Below are 16,837 nucleotides of genomic sequence, written 5' to 3'. Positions count from 1 at the left end.
AAATTCAGTATAGTAATATTGCTCCTTTGGCAATTCACATCACTAGTCTGTAACACCCCCTTAGATTTGTTGGGTTTTTGCAACAAGTTGAGGTAGCAATTCTCTCTTTGATCTTGTAAACTAATAATTATGATAAATACCCCCCAACCCCCACCCCATTTAAAAAATGTTTCCAGCAAAGCATCTTGCATTGTAGCAAAAATAAGAGCCCATGATTAGGCTTTTTTTTGTGTACCCAAGTTAAGAGATATTGTTTCAAAAGAATTAATATAATCACTTCTTTTAAAAACAGGAAGCACTGGCTTTCTATGCTATTCTGTCATAGTGGAACATAATATTTTTACCCATAATTGGCAGTAAAGAGGACATCTTTTTTTCTCCCAGTATGGTGTGAGGAAAGTGCCATGGGCAGGCTATTCTTTTTGCTAGATCAGTCAGAGATGGATAAAACTCACCTGGTGAGCCAGAGCTTTCCTTTGTTGCAAAAGATCTGTAACTCTGGGAGCCTAGAGAGAGTAGCATTTAAAGTCAATGGAGAAACCTTCAAGAAGATAATGTTTAAAAAGAATACTGGGCACTTAAATGTGACGTTTTTGTTCTATGTTCAGAAAGTTCCCTACTTTCTTTCCCCCACCTAGGGCCATGATTTCTCTGAATTTCAGACTAAAAGACTGTTTCTAAATAAATATAGAAATGTTGATAACTTTTTTTATTATACAGAAAAACCATTCTGAAATAATATTCTTTTGTTAACCATAAATTACTGGCTCCACTATAAAAATCACTCTAGGGAATCTGTTATCCTTAATATTATAGGCTGATTGATCTTAGTGGTTTACAGAGACCTTAAAATCTACTAGGAGTTACATGTGCAAAGCATTGAAACCTGGCAGGGAAGAGACAAAAACTTTGTGGTATGAATTATCTTTTGGTGTACAGTTGGGCTCATACCCATTTGTAGCCACCTGCCTCTTGAATGATATTAGATTCCCACTTCACATTGATCCTTACTCCTGCTCTCCTTCAGTACATCCTTGGAGAGATCACTTTTAAAATACATTAACGGTTTATTACTTATCTTGTGAAATACCTAACTCCTAGCAGAGAAAAGCTTTGGATCTACCTTTCTGTTATGTTGCTATTAATAGATAACTCCCACCTGTAGTTTCATTTTTATTCTGTCAAGAAAGATGTAACTACATGATTAAAATGGCATGCTGTTCTAAAGCTATTACGAATTATATTAATTAAGGTCAAATAGAATGGAACAACATGCTTTGCATTAAAAAAACGAAGATGAGCCACTATTAATTGAAAGGCATCATATGTACATAGGACAGCTTCCACGGATCTTATTAATTATTTCTAGGTGATCCTACCACCTGTGGTGAACTACAATGAGATCCAAGTCATTGTTCAATGTTATTTCTTTATTGGTAAATCAACATTACATATGTAAACAAATTATATTGTACATATACTTTATATGCAACACGTCTACACAATGCATACAGATCTGTGAAACTAACACAGCATTGAGAGGAAAGAGGAAATGACTGACAAAAATATAAATGAATATACAAAGAAACCAAACTGGGAAAATTCAGTAATTCCTATTCCATTCTGTGCTTTTAATAGAAAGAATGAAGATGTTTTGGAATAATTCTTCCAATTTTTTGTCATGTTATCCTTTTTGCATAGCAGTGACTTTGAACTATTGCCACCAGGTGTTGAATAATGCAATGCAGAAAAGAAACAGCAGGGTTCTGGAAAAGGCTGCCTAAGAACCAGCAAAAGCAATGTCTGTGACCCATTAAAGCAGTCTCAGCATGCAAAACACATTGTTCCTAAATTATTAAGACTAGGTAGGCATAGTAATTAAATGCACTTACTGCTAATTCCTGGCTCGGCTGCATGCTAGAGATGGTGCCATAGCCCTGGGAAGACTGTTTTTTAAAAAGTCTATGAAATACAATACTGTATTCTAAATGTTGGATCACCATGAAACAATTATAAAACTTTTCAAATAGTCTGGTGAGCTTATCAGTACAGATGAGAATTCTTGTGGAATGTTCTTAGCTAGTGCACAAATATATTGTACACCAAATAGATAGCAGTTCTAACTGAAGAAAGATTTATATCCCCGAAGGAAGTCAGAATCTGCCATATCAATTTCTTTAAACACTTTTATGACAACCTAGCCCACTTCTCTTCCTCAGAGGCAAGATTTTGCCACTATTTTTCTTTCCCTTTCTGACTGAGCAGGCCTATTTATCAGTTTTCTTCTTTTCTGAAGAACTATGGCTGTCCCACCGTCACAGTGTGAAATTTTGCTGCTGGCTCAGCACAGTGACTAGAGCAAGGGTGCCAAACACCCAGCTCCTCAGCTAGAACTCGCCCACCCAGGGCTTTGATCAGGCCCACTAGACTCTTTTCTCTCTCCTTCTCCCCCTCCTGTCCTTGCTCTTTGAAGATCGAGTCTGCAGTTCCCAGGCTCTTTGATGCTCTGAGGCAGTCTCTTGCAGCCTGGAAACTTTGAAGGCTCTTTGAAGCCCCTTTGAAGTTTACAGGCTGAGTCCCCAGGCTCTTCCTGCCTTCCTTTGAAGGTTGCTGCAAGGAAAATGTGGGGTGGATTTTAAGTTCTAGTCCACATTTTTCTTGCAGCTTTGTCTTTGTTCTGCAATGGTTTCAAATGGAGTGAAAAAGGTTACATTTTCAGCATTCCTGTAGCTAGCTGAAACTCATGCTTTCTGGAGTTCTGGCCTTGCAAACAAAAGGTTGATGCTTTCAGCCATCTTATCTCTGTTGAATGGTCCTAATCTAGTGAGTATTCTAATGTGGGGTCCCTCAGCAAAAGGGGGATATTATACTGGAAAGCCATTGACAATCTGAGTAGACTTGGGAGTGGGGAGAAACTTACAATGCCATTTCATTGTTTCCACAGAGTCAGGGCTTTTGTGCCTTTTCTTGAAGTTTTATTTAAAAAATTGCACTGCCAAATTCCACTATTCCCCCACCTTTCCAACTTAAACAAAATATTGGAAGAGTTTTTAGCATGTTTGTATTTTAAGTTTAAAAATAATATCTTTAACTGTGTTTGTTTGTGTCCCTTATACAGTTTATATCTCCTCTACCTGGTATTATATTTTATGACACACATGGCCTGGCTCCACAAAGTCCCATTTGTGTCTGATCCGGCCCTCCTAACAAATGAGTTTGACATTCCTGAACTAGAGGGAAGGGGGCTGAAATCCTCCTTTAACTTAAACCACTGAAATGGCACTCAAGGGTTTTTAAAGTTCAAAAATAGAAGAATATTTTATACAACATAGAGGAGAAATCAGGTGAAATCAGGGGTAAAATTTCTGTGGTAAATCAATATAGACACAAGACTACAGTTCATATTGAGGCATGTGAGGAGGAAACTGAAAGGAAAGGTACATACGGTCAAAACCCTTGGGGAAGCTTGGACACTATTTAAAAATATAATCCTAGAAGCTCAGATAAAATACATACCACAAGTTAGGAAAGGCACAAACAGGCATAGGAAAAGGCCTGCATGGTTAACAAACAAAGTAATGGAAGCTGTAAAAGGTAAGAAGGACTCCTTTAAGCGGTGGAAAACCAGTCCAAGTGAGATTAGTAAAAGGGAACACAGGCTGTGGCAAATCAAATGCAAGACTGTGATCAAGCAGGCAAAAAGGGACTATGAGGAGCATATTGCAAAAAAACAATAAAATTTTCCTCAAATATATTAGAAGTAGGAAACCAGCCAGGGAGGCAGTGGGGCCCTTGGATGACCATGGGGTAAAAGGATTACTGAAAGAGGATAGGGAAATGGCTGAGAAGCTAAATGAATTTTTTGCCTCCATCTTCACTGTGGAAGAAGAGAACTTTTTGCCCGCCCCGGAACTACTAATTTTGGAAGGGGTGTTGAAAGACCTGAGTCACATTGAGGTAACAAAAGAGGAGGTCCTACAACTGATAGACAAATTAAAAACTAATAAGTCACCGGGTCCGGATGGCATACATCCGAGAGTTCTGAAAGAACTCAAAGTTGAACTTGTAGATCTTCTAACAAAAATCTGTAATCTTTCATTGAAATCTGCCTCCGTTCCTGAGGACTGGAAGGTAGCAAATGTCACCCCCGTCTTTAAAAAGGGTTCCAGAGGAGATCCGGGAAATTACAGGCCAGTCAGTCTGACTTCAATACCGGGAAAGTTGGTAGAAACCATTATCAAGGACAGAATGAGTAGGCACATTGATGAACAAGGGTTATTGAGGAAGACTCAGCATGGGTTCTGCAAGGGAAGATCTTGCCTCACTAACCTGTTACATTTCTTTGAGGGGGTGAACAAACACGTGGACAAAGGAGACCAGATAGATGTTGTTTACCTTGACTTCCAGAAAGCTTTTGATAAAGTTCCTCATCAAAGGCTCCTTAGAAAGCTTGAGAGTCATGGAGTAAAAGGACAGGTCCTCTTGTGGATCAAAAACTGGCTGAGTAATAGGAAGCAGAGAGTGAGTATAAATGGGCAGTCTTCGCAGTGGAGGATGGTAAGCAGTGGGGTGCCGCAGGGCTCAGTACTGGGTCCCATGCTCTTTAACTTGTTCATAAATGATGTAGAGTTGGGAGTGAGCAGTGAAGTGGCCAAGTTTGCGGATGACACTAAATTGTTCAGGGTGGTGAGAACCAGAGAGGATTGTGAGGAACTCCAAAGGGATCTGTTGAGGCTGGGTGAGTGGGCGTCAACATGGCAGATGCGGTTCAATGTGACCAAGTGCAAAGTAATGCACATTGGGGCCAAGAATCCCAGCTACAAATACAAGTTGATGGGGTGTGAACTGGCAGAGACTGACCAAGAGAGAGATCTTGGGGTTGTGGTAGATAACTCACTGAAAATGTCAAGACAGTGTGCGTTTGCAATAAAAAAGGCCAACGCCATGCTGGGAATTATTAGGAAGGGAATTGAAAACAAATCAGCCAGTATCATAATGCCCCTGTATAAATCGATGGTGCGGTCTCATTTGGAGTACTGTGTGCAGTTCTGGTCGCCGCACCTCAAAAAGGATATTATAGCATTGGAGAAAGTCCAGAGAAGGGCAACAAGAATGATTAAAGGGCTGGAGCACTTTCCCTATGAAGAAAGGTTGAAACGCTTGGGACTCTTTAGCTTGGAGAAACGTCGACTGCGGGGTGACATGATAGAGGTTTACAAGATAATGCATGGGATGGAGAAAGTAGAGAAAGAGGTACTTTTCTCCCTTTCTCACAATACAAGAACTCATGGGCATTCGACGAAATTGCTGAGCAGGCAGGTTAAAACGGACAAAAGGAAGTACTTCTTCACCCAAAGGGTGATTAACATGTGGAATTCACTGCCACAGGAGGTGGTGGCGGCCGCAAGTATAGCCACCTTCAAGAGGGGTTTAGATAAAAATATGGAGCACAGGTCCATCAGTGGCTATTAGCCACAGTGTGTGTGTATATATAGAAAATTTTGCCACTGTGTGACACAGAGTGTTGGACTGGATGGGCCGTTGGCCTGATCCAACATGGCTTCTCTTATGTTCTTATTTTTCTAGCAACTGAGAGTTTCTTCAGCTTTTCACAATGACTTGGAATCTTTAAAATGAGAGGGTTTTGTTACAGTTTCCCAAACACATCACTATACTTCCCTGAGCATATTTGACTCTTTTGGTTTCCAGAAGAAAGGGATATGTAATCCAGTACCCACATTCCCTCACTAAACACAGCAGTTCTCTTCTTGAGTTTTAACTGACTCCTCAGGGTTTTAAATGGCAGTTTCTAAACACACCAGACCAGAGATCTCTCTACTCTTCAGAGCTATCTCCCTGCTTTAACTAGGCAGGGAAATTCTTCTCTCACTAGAAGATACATCCCCTTTTCTGGCCAGAATGGGAGTTTTTACTAATTACCCACTCCTCCTGCCAGTCTTCCCAGAACTTTGTCTCTGTTAAATAGCTCTTAGTCAGGGACACAAACCATATCCGTACTAAACCCTTATCTCTCAGTTCTAGACTCACTGTCAGTATTAAGGTATTTTCAGTCAGGGTTAAATTCAGATTGCCCCCTCCTCAGCATTCAGCTCTCAAGTCTTTCTCTACTCAACTGTTGTTAACAAATTAAATTCCTTGGAGCAGCCTGTCTCTCAAGACTCTGGCTTTGCAAGGAATTAACTCTTCACAATCCATTACCTGTTTACACAGCACTTAGAATGTGGCAGAGGGCCCGAGTCAAATCTTATAGATCATTTAAGAAGACCAATGAGATGGCAATTAAAGCTGCAAAGGACCTCCATATGACCTCCATCGCTTCTGCAAAATTGCACCCAGCTCAATTATTTAGATTAATTCAGTCTTTAACATCTTTGCCTCAGGGAATTGGGAGGAGGAGGAGAGGAGGTGGAGATTGGATTTATACCCCACCCTTCACTACCTGAAGGAGTCTCAGAGTGGCTTACAATCACCTTTCCCTTCCCCTCCCCACAGCAGACACCCTGTGAGGTAGGTGGGACTGAGAGAGCTCTCCCAGAACAGCTCTTGAGCAGAACAGCTTTGAGAGAACTTGTGGCTGACCCAAAGTACTTGTGGAAGTACTTGTGGAGGAGTGGAGAATCAAACCCAATTCTCCAAGATAAGAGTCCACAGACTTAATAGTAGACTGTGTGGCTTTCACAGGTTATTTTGCAGAAAAAGTCCTGTTGCTCTGCTGTGACCTTATAGCCACAATTGATACAATAATGGAACTGAAAGCCCCTTGCCCATCCTCAGGTCCAGTTCTGGACCTCTTCAGCCTGCTCTCCCAGGATGAAATTGATAAGATCCTGTCTGCTGTGAAACTCACCACTTGCCGCCTTGACCCTTATCCATCATGACTGGTTAAAGCCTGCAGTGACAGTGTACAGACTCTCCTGAGGGAGATCATCAACTTGTCCCTCTCAAAGGGGGCATTCTGCTGGTGGATGGCTGCCCAGATTTGGCCCCAGAGGAACTAGGTAGGGTATTACAAGCTGTGGCTGGTTGATTGCAACAGAGCTGACTGAAATTGAACCCATCAAAGTTGGAGGTCCTGTGCCTAGGTTACAGGGGGTTGAGATCAGGTATCAGGCTCCCATCCTTTGACAGGGCTCCATTGGTGCCCAGGTTGGGGGTGAAGAGTTTGGGGGTACTCCTGGAATATCTTTCTGATCATGGAGGTTACCACCCCTACCAGATCGGCCTTTTTCTATCTTGAGTTGGGTCAGACAGTAGGTCCCGTATCTCACCTTCAATGACCTGGCCACAGTGACCCATGTGATAGTCACTTTCAGACTGGATTATTGTAACTGTCTGTATGTGGGGCTGCCCTTGGCCCTACTCTGGAAACTTCAACTGGTACAGAACATTGCTGCACAGAGACTTCCGGGATCCGTCATCTTGGCTTCAGAGGTGCTCTTTGGTAACTCTGAGTCAGCCCAGAGTGGCTTTTTCTTTGGCATGGGACCTTTATGGAGGGGAGGGGGCCAGCGGCAGCTGCCCTCTGTGCTCTCTGTTTGTCCCAAAGCTCTGTGGCCATGAAAGCTGGCATACCAGCAGAAAAAGAAGAATGCCTGACCGCTTTTTTGCTTTCACTTTCTCCAGTATGTCCTTGAAGCAGCATTTTTCTACTCCTAAAGTGATGACTCTAATTAACAAGTAGGTGTTTTTTCCAATTCTACTCCTGATGGGTCACTCTGCATAACTACAAAAGACCAGCTCAAAACATTTAGAAGAGGCCTCGAAATGTCATGAGCAGTCTTAACTACTTAAACTGGATTGAATATAATCACTGAAATTGACCCGGACTATAATTGGACATACATCAAAGAGTTTACTAAGAAGTTGCAATAGGATATAAGCACAAAGGAGTTATACTGCAAAGAGTTCTGTCTCTATCGCCTGACTGTATCTGAAAGAATGGTTTCTAAAACTTCAGGTGGAGCTGTTGTGAAACGGGGATTAATAGGAGCTTGAAGCGAATTTACAATCTGATTTAAGAGATTGTTAGATATTAGAAATGGCATCGTTTAATGAAATGTCGCATGGAAAAGATATTTGTTCAAATCTCAATTTCTGTTAAGGAACATCTTATCTCATTTATGCAGCTCCTTAAAGACCAAATAGAATGTTTTATGCTAATGAAACTGTAAACCTACAGGGGCCCGGTACTAAAGAGAGTGTATTGATGGCAGCGAAAGTGGAAGGAGAAAGTGATACTCTCCGAAATAAACAAAGGAAAAGTAAGATGGTCTCTTGTGACGCATTTTAAAGCAGACTGGAAATCAAGATGCAGTGAAATCAAGTTGAGAGGGAAAAGTGGCGATGAATTCTTCCCCTGTGGTTGAGAGAGCAAGCCATGTTGAGAAGAGAAAAGCTGCACTCCAATCAACAAATCAGGATTTGGAAAGCCTTTCGGAAAAAGGATTTGGGATTTTTTTTTTCTGCTTTGGTGAATGGCTGGACGAGGAACTCTGACTAAGAAGTGAAATGTGATATCAAAAGACAAACTGTGATTAAATGGGCTGCCTCGAATGTAATATGGGTGCAGAAATCAAAGGATCTTAAAAGTTTTTAATCTTTCGGAAGAAGGTTTTCTGGAATCTGGGTTCTTTTTTCTCTTCCCCTTGTGAATAAATAAACATGTGACCATAAATAATGAACAGATGTTAGATTCTAAAAGAATAAGGGAGATTTTGAAGAAGTAATGTTAATGAGTGCAGTTAACATATTTCTCTATATAGTAGCCACAGTCCTGATCCTGCATGTAGGCAGTTCAGGGTATTGGTCACTTGATGCTGACCCAGAGACAAAAGCATTTTTCGGCAGCACCCTGAACGACCAAGCAGCCTTATTTAGGGACAGCACTGCTTGCTCCGTATGGAGAGGGGCCTAGAAAAGGTGGCCTAAAAAAAGCTCGTCTCCCCCCCCCAGTTGGCTAGCCACGGTCAACGGGCATCCTTACTTGCGGTCAAAAAATAACAACAAAGAAAAGGCATGCACCTGCCTCACAAAGTGTGCAAAGACTAAAGCTTGCGTGTTGGAACATCAGAACCATGCTTGACACAGTAGACAGTGGTCACCCTGAACGACGCTCTGCTCTAGTTGCCCACGAACTTCTCAGGTTGAATATTGACATAGCAGCTCTCAGTGAGGTCCGTTTCCCTGAGGAAGGTAGTCTTCAAGAACACGGTGCTGGCTATACCCTCTACTGGTCGGGTAAGTCAAAGGCTGAGAGCCGCCTTTCTGGCGTTGGCTTCATGGTCAGGAACTCCATTGCCTCTAAACTCGAAAACCTGCCAACAGGTCACTCAGATCGCATTATGTCTATGCGCCTCCCACTTCAAAACAAGCAGCATGCAACACTCTTCAGTGTGTATGCCCCAACCCTTCAAGCAGATCCTGCAGAAAAGAACAAGTTCTATGCTGATCTACGTAACCTCATATGGAAGACCCCTACAGAGGACAAGGTGATCATCCTTGGTGACTTCAAGGCTCGGAAGCCTGGAAAGGAGTACTTGGCAAACACGGCAGTGGCAACTGCAATGATAACGGGCGCCTCCTGCTAGAATTCTGCACAGAGCATCAGCTCACCATTACTAACACTATCTTCCAGCAGAAGAACAGTCTGAAGACAACCTGGATGCACCCACGGTCCAAGCATTGGCACCTTATTGACTACATTCTGGTGCACCAGAGAGACCTTCGTGATGTCTTACACACTCGAGTAATGCCCAGTGCAGAATGTCATACGGATCATCGTCTTGTACGCTGCAATCTCTGTCTTCACTTTAAATCTACACCCAGGAGAGGCGGTATCCCCCGGAGGAAGTTTCAGGTTGGCAGCCTTCAGTCAGCCGAAGTTAAAGCTGCCTTCCAGGCAAAACTCCAGACAAGAATTGAGGACCCCAGTCGCCTCACAGATCCTTCTCCAGAAGCACTCTGGGAACACCTAAAAACTATCATCCTGTTGACCTTTGAAGAAGTCCTCGGGTTCTCCACAAGGAAGAACAAGGACTGGTTTGATGAGAACAATCAAGAGATCCAAGAATTACTGGCGAAAAAGAGATCTGCCTACCAAGCACATCTTGCTCAGCCCTCCTGTCCTGGGAAAAAAGCAACCTTTCGCGCTGTATGTAGCAACCTTCAGCGCAAGCTTCGAGACATTCAGAATGAGTGGTGGACCAAGCTTGCAGAGAGAACCCAGCTATGTGCAGACACTGGTTATTTAAGAGGGTTCTACGAAGCCCTGAAGGCAGTATATGGTCCATCATATCAGGCTCAGAGTCCCCTGCATAGTGCAGATGGCCAAGTGCTCCTCACAGACAAGGCATCCACACTGAACCGGTGGTCGGAGTATTTCCAGGTTCTCTTCAGTGCCAATCGCGTAGTTCAAGATTCAGCAATCCATCTCACCCCACTTCAACCAGTGAAAACAGAGTTGGATGAAATCCCCACCCTAGAAGAGACTGTTAAAGCCATCAAGCAACTGAAAAGTGGCAAGGCAGCGGGAGTTGATGGAATCCCACCAGAGATCTGGAAGCATGGGGGCATAGTACTACATAGCACACTTCACAAAGTACTTGTCACCTGCTGGGAACAAGGCAAACTACCACAGGACTTTTGCAATGCAATCATCATTACTCTACATAAGAACAAAGGGGAAAAGTCAGACTGCTCTAACTACCGGGGGATAACCCTGCTCTCCATCACATCAAAATCCTTGCTAGAATACTCCTGAACAGACTGGTGCCCACCATTGCAGAAGAACTCCTCCCAGAGAGCCAGTGTGGCTTCAGGGCTAACAGGAGCACCACCGACATGGTATTTGTTCTCAGGCAGCTCCAAGAGAAATGCAGGGAACAGAACAAGGGTCTATATGTGACTTTTGTCGACCTTACCAAAGCTTTTGATACCATTAGCAGGAACGGCCTGTGGCAAATCTTGGAATGTTTAGGATGTCCCCCAAGGTTCCTCAGTATGGTCATCCAGCTACATGAAGACCAGCGAGGCCAAGTCAGACACTGCAATGATCTCTCGGAGCCCTTCCCAATAGGCACAGGTGTAAAGCAAGGCTGTGTTCTCGTGCCAACTCTCTTTACGATCTTCTTTAGCATGATGCTTCAAAGAGCCACAGTAGATTTAGATGACAATGATGGTGTCTATATCCGCTATCACACCGATGGCAGCCTGTTCAACCTGAGGCAATTAAAGGCCCACTCCAAGACAATGGAAAAACTTATCTGAGAGCTACTGTTTGCTGATGATGCTGCACTTGTCCCCCACTCGGTATCAGCTCTGCAGCGTATGACGTCCTGCTTTGCAGAGGCTGCCAAGCTATTCGGCCTAGAAGTTAGTCTGAAGAAGGCAGAAGTCCAAAGGTTGAAAAGGCAGGTAGCGTAATTGCTGTGGAATTTGGTAGACTTGGTAATTTGGCAGACTTGCTTTTAATATGATATCAGGAGAAATGGTTTAGACGGAGATAGGCAAAACATTTAGTTGTATTTTATGTAATTTGCTAAGGACAAAGAAATGATTTTTATGTGCTTCTTTTAATAAAGATTTCGCTAAATCAACAATCTAATTTGTGCTTACAATAGGCTTAAGTTAAACTAGATAAAATTGGCGTTGGGACAGTTTTGAAAGAAAAAATCTTTTTTCTTAACTGGTTATATTTAATTTGTGTTTAAGAAGAAGTGTTTAGATTGAACATAAGGGTGGACCGAAGCTTCGTCCGAGGGCCTGGTCTTTGGAAGAGATAATGATGGCCAAAGTAAATGAACAACTCAAAGCCATGGAGACAAGATTAGTCAAAGTGATGAAAGAACTAATTACTAAAAATATTAAAGAATTAAGAAAAGCCATTAAATGAAGTGCAGAAGCACTGAAGACAGAAATTAAAAAAAAAAACTGAAGATCTTTGAAAAGACTCACAAGCAACATTAAATAAAGTGCATGTAGTTGAAAATAAAGTAAACGATCAAGATTCCATGATTACTAAACTGCAGGAGAAAGTAGTTCTACAAGATTATAAGTTAATGGAGAACCAGGTACATCTGAAAGAAGTTCCTGAAAATGAAGAATCTGATTTGAATACATACATAATAGGAATCATTGCTGAGTTCTTGGAGATGGGCCCTGGACAATCTAGTTATTCCTTTGATTACATATATAGGGTCAATTAAATGTATGCCAAAAAAAAAAAAAAAACTACCAAGAGATGTGGTAGTAAGATTTGTACCAAGAGACATGCTTGGAAAACTTCTAAGTAAACAATTTGAAAAAGCAATGGAAGTAGAGGGAAGCAGAGTAAGAATTATGAAAGAGTTGCCAAGAAAGGTCATAAATGACAGGACACTGTACAAGAAATTAACTGATAAATTACGTTACAAAGGTCTGAGATACAGATGGATACTACCAGAAGGTCTAAGTTTTGAATTTGAAGGAAAGAGGATTACAATTAACAATGTTCAAGACCAGAGGAGATTTTTTGAGGAACATAGTGATTTTGGGGATACAGAATAATTGAATAATCACTATGGATTACAAATTATTATCCTGGAATGTAAATGGACTAAATTCACCGCAAAAAAAGAAAGGCTAAATTTCATTGGATTAAGAAGTAAACATGTAGTATAATTTGTTTACAAGAAGTACATATTAAACAAATGGATTATAAATTTTTATGGAATAAGCAATAGGGTATGGAATTTTTTTCATTGGCTAAAGAAAAAAAAAGTGGAGTGATTTTTTATATAAAACAAGAACTTAACCCAAAGCTGGTTTTTAAAGATGATAAAAGAAGATATGTAGCACTGGAAGTGTCATTAAATGACAAAAAGACATTGTTAGTGGGATTGTATGCCCCAAATGGGGCAAAGGACTCTTTCTTCAAAGAAATTGTACAGCAATTAGACCAAGTGGTATATGAACAAATAATGGTGATGGGAGACTTTAATGGAACAGTTACAATATTTTGGACAGATCAGGGAAAAGAAATAATGAAGGGAAATTACCAAAGTCTTTTTTTGACTTAGTGAATCAAGAAAGTCTGGAAGTTATCTGGAGGAAATTTAATCCTAAAGTGTAGGATTATACTTTCTTTTCAGCAAGACATAATTCTTTCTCAAGGATTGATATGTTATGGGCCACAAAAGATCTTGGATTGATGATGAAAAAAGTAGATATTCTTCCTAAAATGGGGGCAGATCACAACCCATTAATGTGGTCGGCAAAATATGCCAAAAAGACTAGGAGGTGGAGGATAGATGTAGATTTACTACAGAAAATTGAGGTAGTGGAGTCTCTGGAAAAAGAGACTAAAGCTTTCTTCCAAATAAATGAAAAAGAGGACATTTAATTTCAAATGGTGTGGGATGCGTATAAAGCTGTAATAAGAGATGTTTTAATTACATTGTACAATAAAGATAAAAGAGCAAAAGAGAAACAAACATTGGGTATTCAAAAAGAGATTGCTAATAAGGAAAAGGAACTCAGAAAAAGACCGGGGAAAAAGAAAATTATAAGGGAGATTACAATATTACAGAATCAATTGAGACATTTGTTAAATAAAGAAATAGAATGGAATCTTTTAAGAAAGGAATCTTAAAAGACTACAACAGAAATCTTTCGAAGGAGCAAATAAACCTGGAAAGTACCTGGATTGGCAAATTTAAAAAAAAGAGAGAGACGAAATTTATTAACAAAATTGTATCAGGTGGCAAAGACATTGTGGACCAAGCAGGAATTAAAAGAGAATTTTACAAATATTATGCTAAGCTGTTCCAAAGTCAAAAGGTGGAGAAGAGTAAAATAAATGCTTATCTACAGAAAATACAAGTAAATCCCTTAACAGAAAATATGCAAAAGGTGTTAAATGAACCAATTGGAAAAATAGAATTTGAAACAGCAATAAATTCCATGAAATTGGGAAAAGCACCGGGTCCAGATGACTTTACAGCAAAATTTTATAAAGTTCTCACAGAGACATTAGTACCAAAATTGCAAAAACTGACAAATATAATAAGAATTGATGGGAAAGTGCCAAATACATGGAAGGAAGCAGTAATTTCTTTGATACCAAAAGAAGATAGAGACACCACAAATGTAAAAAATTATAGACCAATTTCATTACTTAATATATGCGAGGATAGTAGCAGAAAGACTCAAACAGCATTTGAACAATTTCATCAAAGATGAGCAAGCAGGATTTCTTCCCAGGAGACAAATTAGAGACAATATTAGAACTGTTATAGATGTTGTTGAATATTATGAGAAACACCCTGAAAAAGAAGTGGCATTATTCTTTGTGGATGCAGAGAAGGCCTTTGATAATGTGAATCTGTCTCCTAAGTGTTGGAAGTGTGGAGTTAAGATTGGTACGTTTTATCATTTATGGTGGACTTGTAGTGTTGTAAACAAATGTTGGGTAAAAAATTTTGAATTTTTGAAGGCAGTACTTGGTATTGGATTGCAATTTAAACCAGAGGTTATGTTACTATCTTTAGTTGGAAAAGAAGTCCCAAAGGAAGATGTTGATTTGATGATTTATATTCTTACGGCAGCTAAAATTCTACTCGCCAAATATTGGAGACAAATTGTCCACATTTAGAGGAACTGGCTGGAAAGGTATTACAGGCGGCTGAAGCGGACATACTATCTGCTCTTTTGAACGGGAAATCTAAAACCACGGCAAGTCACAAATGGGAAAAACTATATAGGTGGTTTAATAAACAGAAACAAGAAAATGATTGTGGAAGGGCCGAGGTAAATGGGTGAGAAAAAATTACTGATATGACAATATGATTGGTGTAAATAGTTAGGTTGATAATTTTGAAGTTGAAAGCCACTTCCACTCTCTATTTTATATTGTTTATATAATTTAGCCTTTTTTTCCCCTCTCTTTTTTCCCCCTTTGTTAATTGTATATAACTGGGGCATGGAGAATTAATCAAGAAAGTTTGATCATGTATTAAGATTAGTTTGTTATATTGTTGTATGACTGGACTGTTTTGTCAATAAAAAATCTTTCTCCGATAATGTGAATTGGGACTTTATGTTTGCAGTGATGGAGAAATTGGGATTAGGAGAAAATGTTATAAGAATGGTTAAGGTGATATATACTGAACAACAAGCAAGACTTTGTATAAATGCAGATTTGATGGAAAAAATGACAATCAGCAAAGGTACGAGACAAGGTTGCCCTCTATCTCCATTGATATTCATAATGACTTTAGAGATTTTGCTTATGCAAATACGAGAAGATAAGGCGATAGAGGGATTGAAGTTGAAAGGTTTTTCTTACAAGTATAGAGCATTTACTGATGATGTAATGTTTATCAATGAAAATCCTATTTGCGTAATACCTCTGATGCTTCGCAAGATACAGGAGTATGGAGAACTGGCAGGTTTTTATATAAACAAAGAAAAATCGAAAAATTTATGTAAAAATATGACAAAGATGCAACAGGAAGAACTACAAAGTGTAGCAGATTGTGAAGTTGTTACAAAAGTAAAATATCTGGGTGTAGAAATTACTATGAAAAATATAGATTTATACAAAAACAACTATAAGAAGCTTTGGTGTAAAATTGATGGAGATTTGTTAAAATGGAATAAATTGAACTTGTCTTTGCTGGGCAGAATCTCTGCAATCAAAATGAATGTTCTACCACGAATTATGTTTTTATTTCAGACAATTCCAATTGTGAAGGATTACAAACAATTTAGTAAATGGCAAAGGAAGATCTCAGAATTTGTGTGGGCTGGAAAAAAACCAAGAATCAAAATGAAAATCTTGACTGATGCAAAAGAAAGGGGAGGTTTCCAATTGCCTGATTTAAAGTTATACCACGATGCAGTGTGTTTGGTTTGGATTAAAGAATGGATGGCATTATTAAATAGAAAACTACTGACACTAGAAGGTCATGGAAATATTTTTGGTTGGCACGCTTATATGTATTATGGGAAAAATAAGATGGACTTTTTTCACATCACTATATAAGAAGAAACTTGTTGAATACATGGTTAAAATACAAAAGATATGGGGATGAGAGAAAACCACTCTGGATTGTGCCAACGGAAGTAATAAAGTTATATTCAGATACCTCCGAAGTGAAGTGGTTGACATATAAACAATTGCTAAAGATACATGGTGGGAAAGTCAAATTAAAGTCGGAAGAAGAATTGGAATACAAATATAGTTGGTTTCAAATGCAATGAATTAAGATCTTGGTGGAACAGGATATTAAAAATGAAGGTATAAGACAAGAATGAACAGAATTGGAAAGAATGCTGTTTGGTGACAATGATAAATTGATATCAAGAATTTATAAACTGTTATTGAAATGGTCTACAGAAGATGTAGTTAAATCTCAAATGATAAAATGGGCAATTAATATAAATAAAAAAATACAAAGAGTCATGGGAACACTTGTGGAAGAACTCTATGAAGATATCTACATGTTACAATATTAAAGAGAACTGTTTTAAAATGTTATATAGATGGTATATGACACCTAAGAAACTAGCAAAAATAAGTAACCAGATATCAGACAGATGTTGGAAGTGTAAAAAGCATGAAGGTTCTTTTTACCACATGTGGTGGACGTGTGAAAAGGCAAGACAATATTGGCAAATGATTCAGAAAGAAATGTCAAAAAATTTAGGTTATGACGTTAAGAGATCTCCAGACGTGTTTTTGTTGGGATTACAAATGGAAAATTTTCCAAAATTAGACAGAACTATTGTGTGGTATCTACTTTCAGCTGCAAGGATATTGTATGTGCAGCTATGGAAG

This window comes from Heteronotia binoei, chromosome 8, assembly GCF_032191835.1.
Source record: "Heteronotia binoei isolate CCM8104 ecotype False Entrance Well chromosome 8, APGP_CSIRO_Hbin_v1, whole genome shotgun sequence".
In the NCBI taxonomy this organism is placed as follows: domain Eukaryota; kingdom Metazoa; phylum Chordata; class Lepidosauria; order Squamata; family Gekkonidae; genus Heteronotia; species Heteronotia binoei.
The sequence above is the reverse complement of the archived record's forward strand: the minus strand, read 5'-3'. Positions refer to the sequence as shown.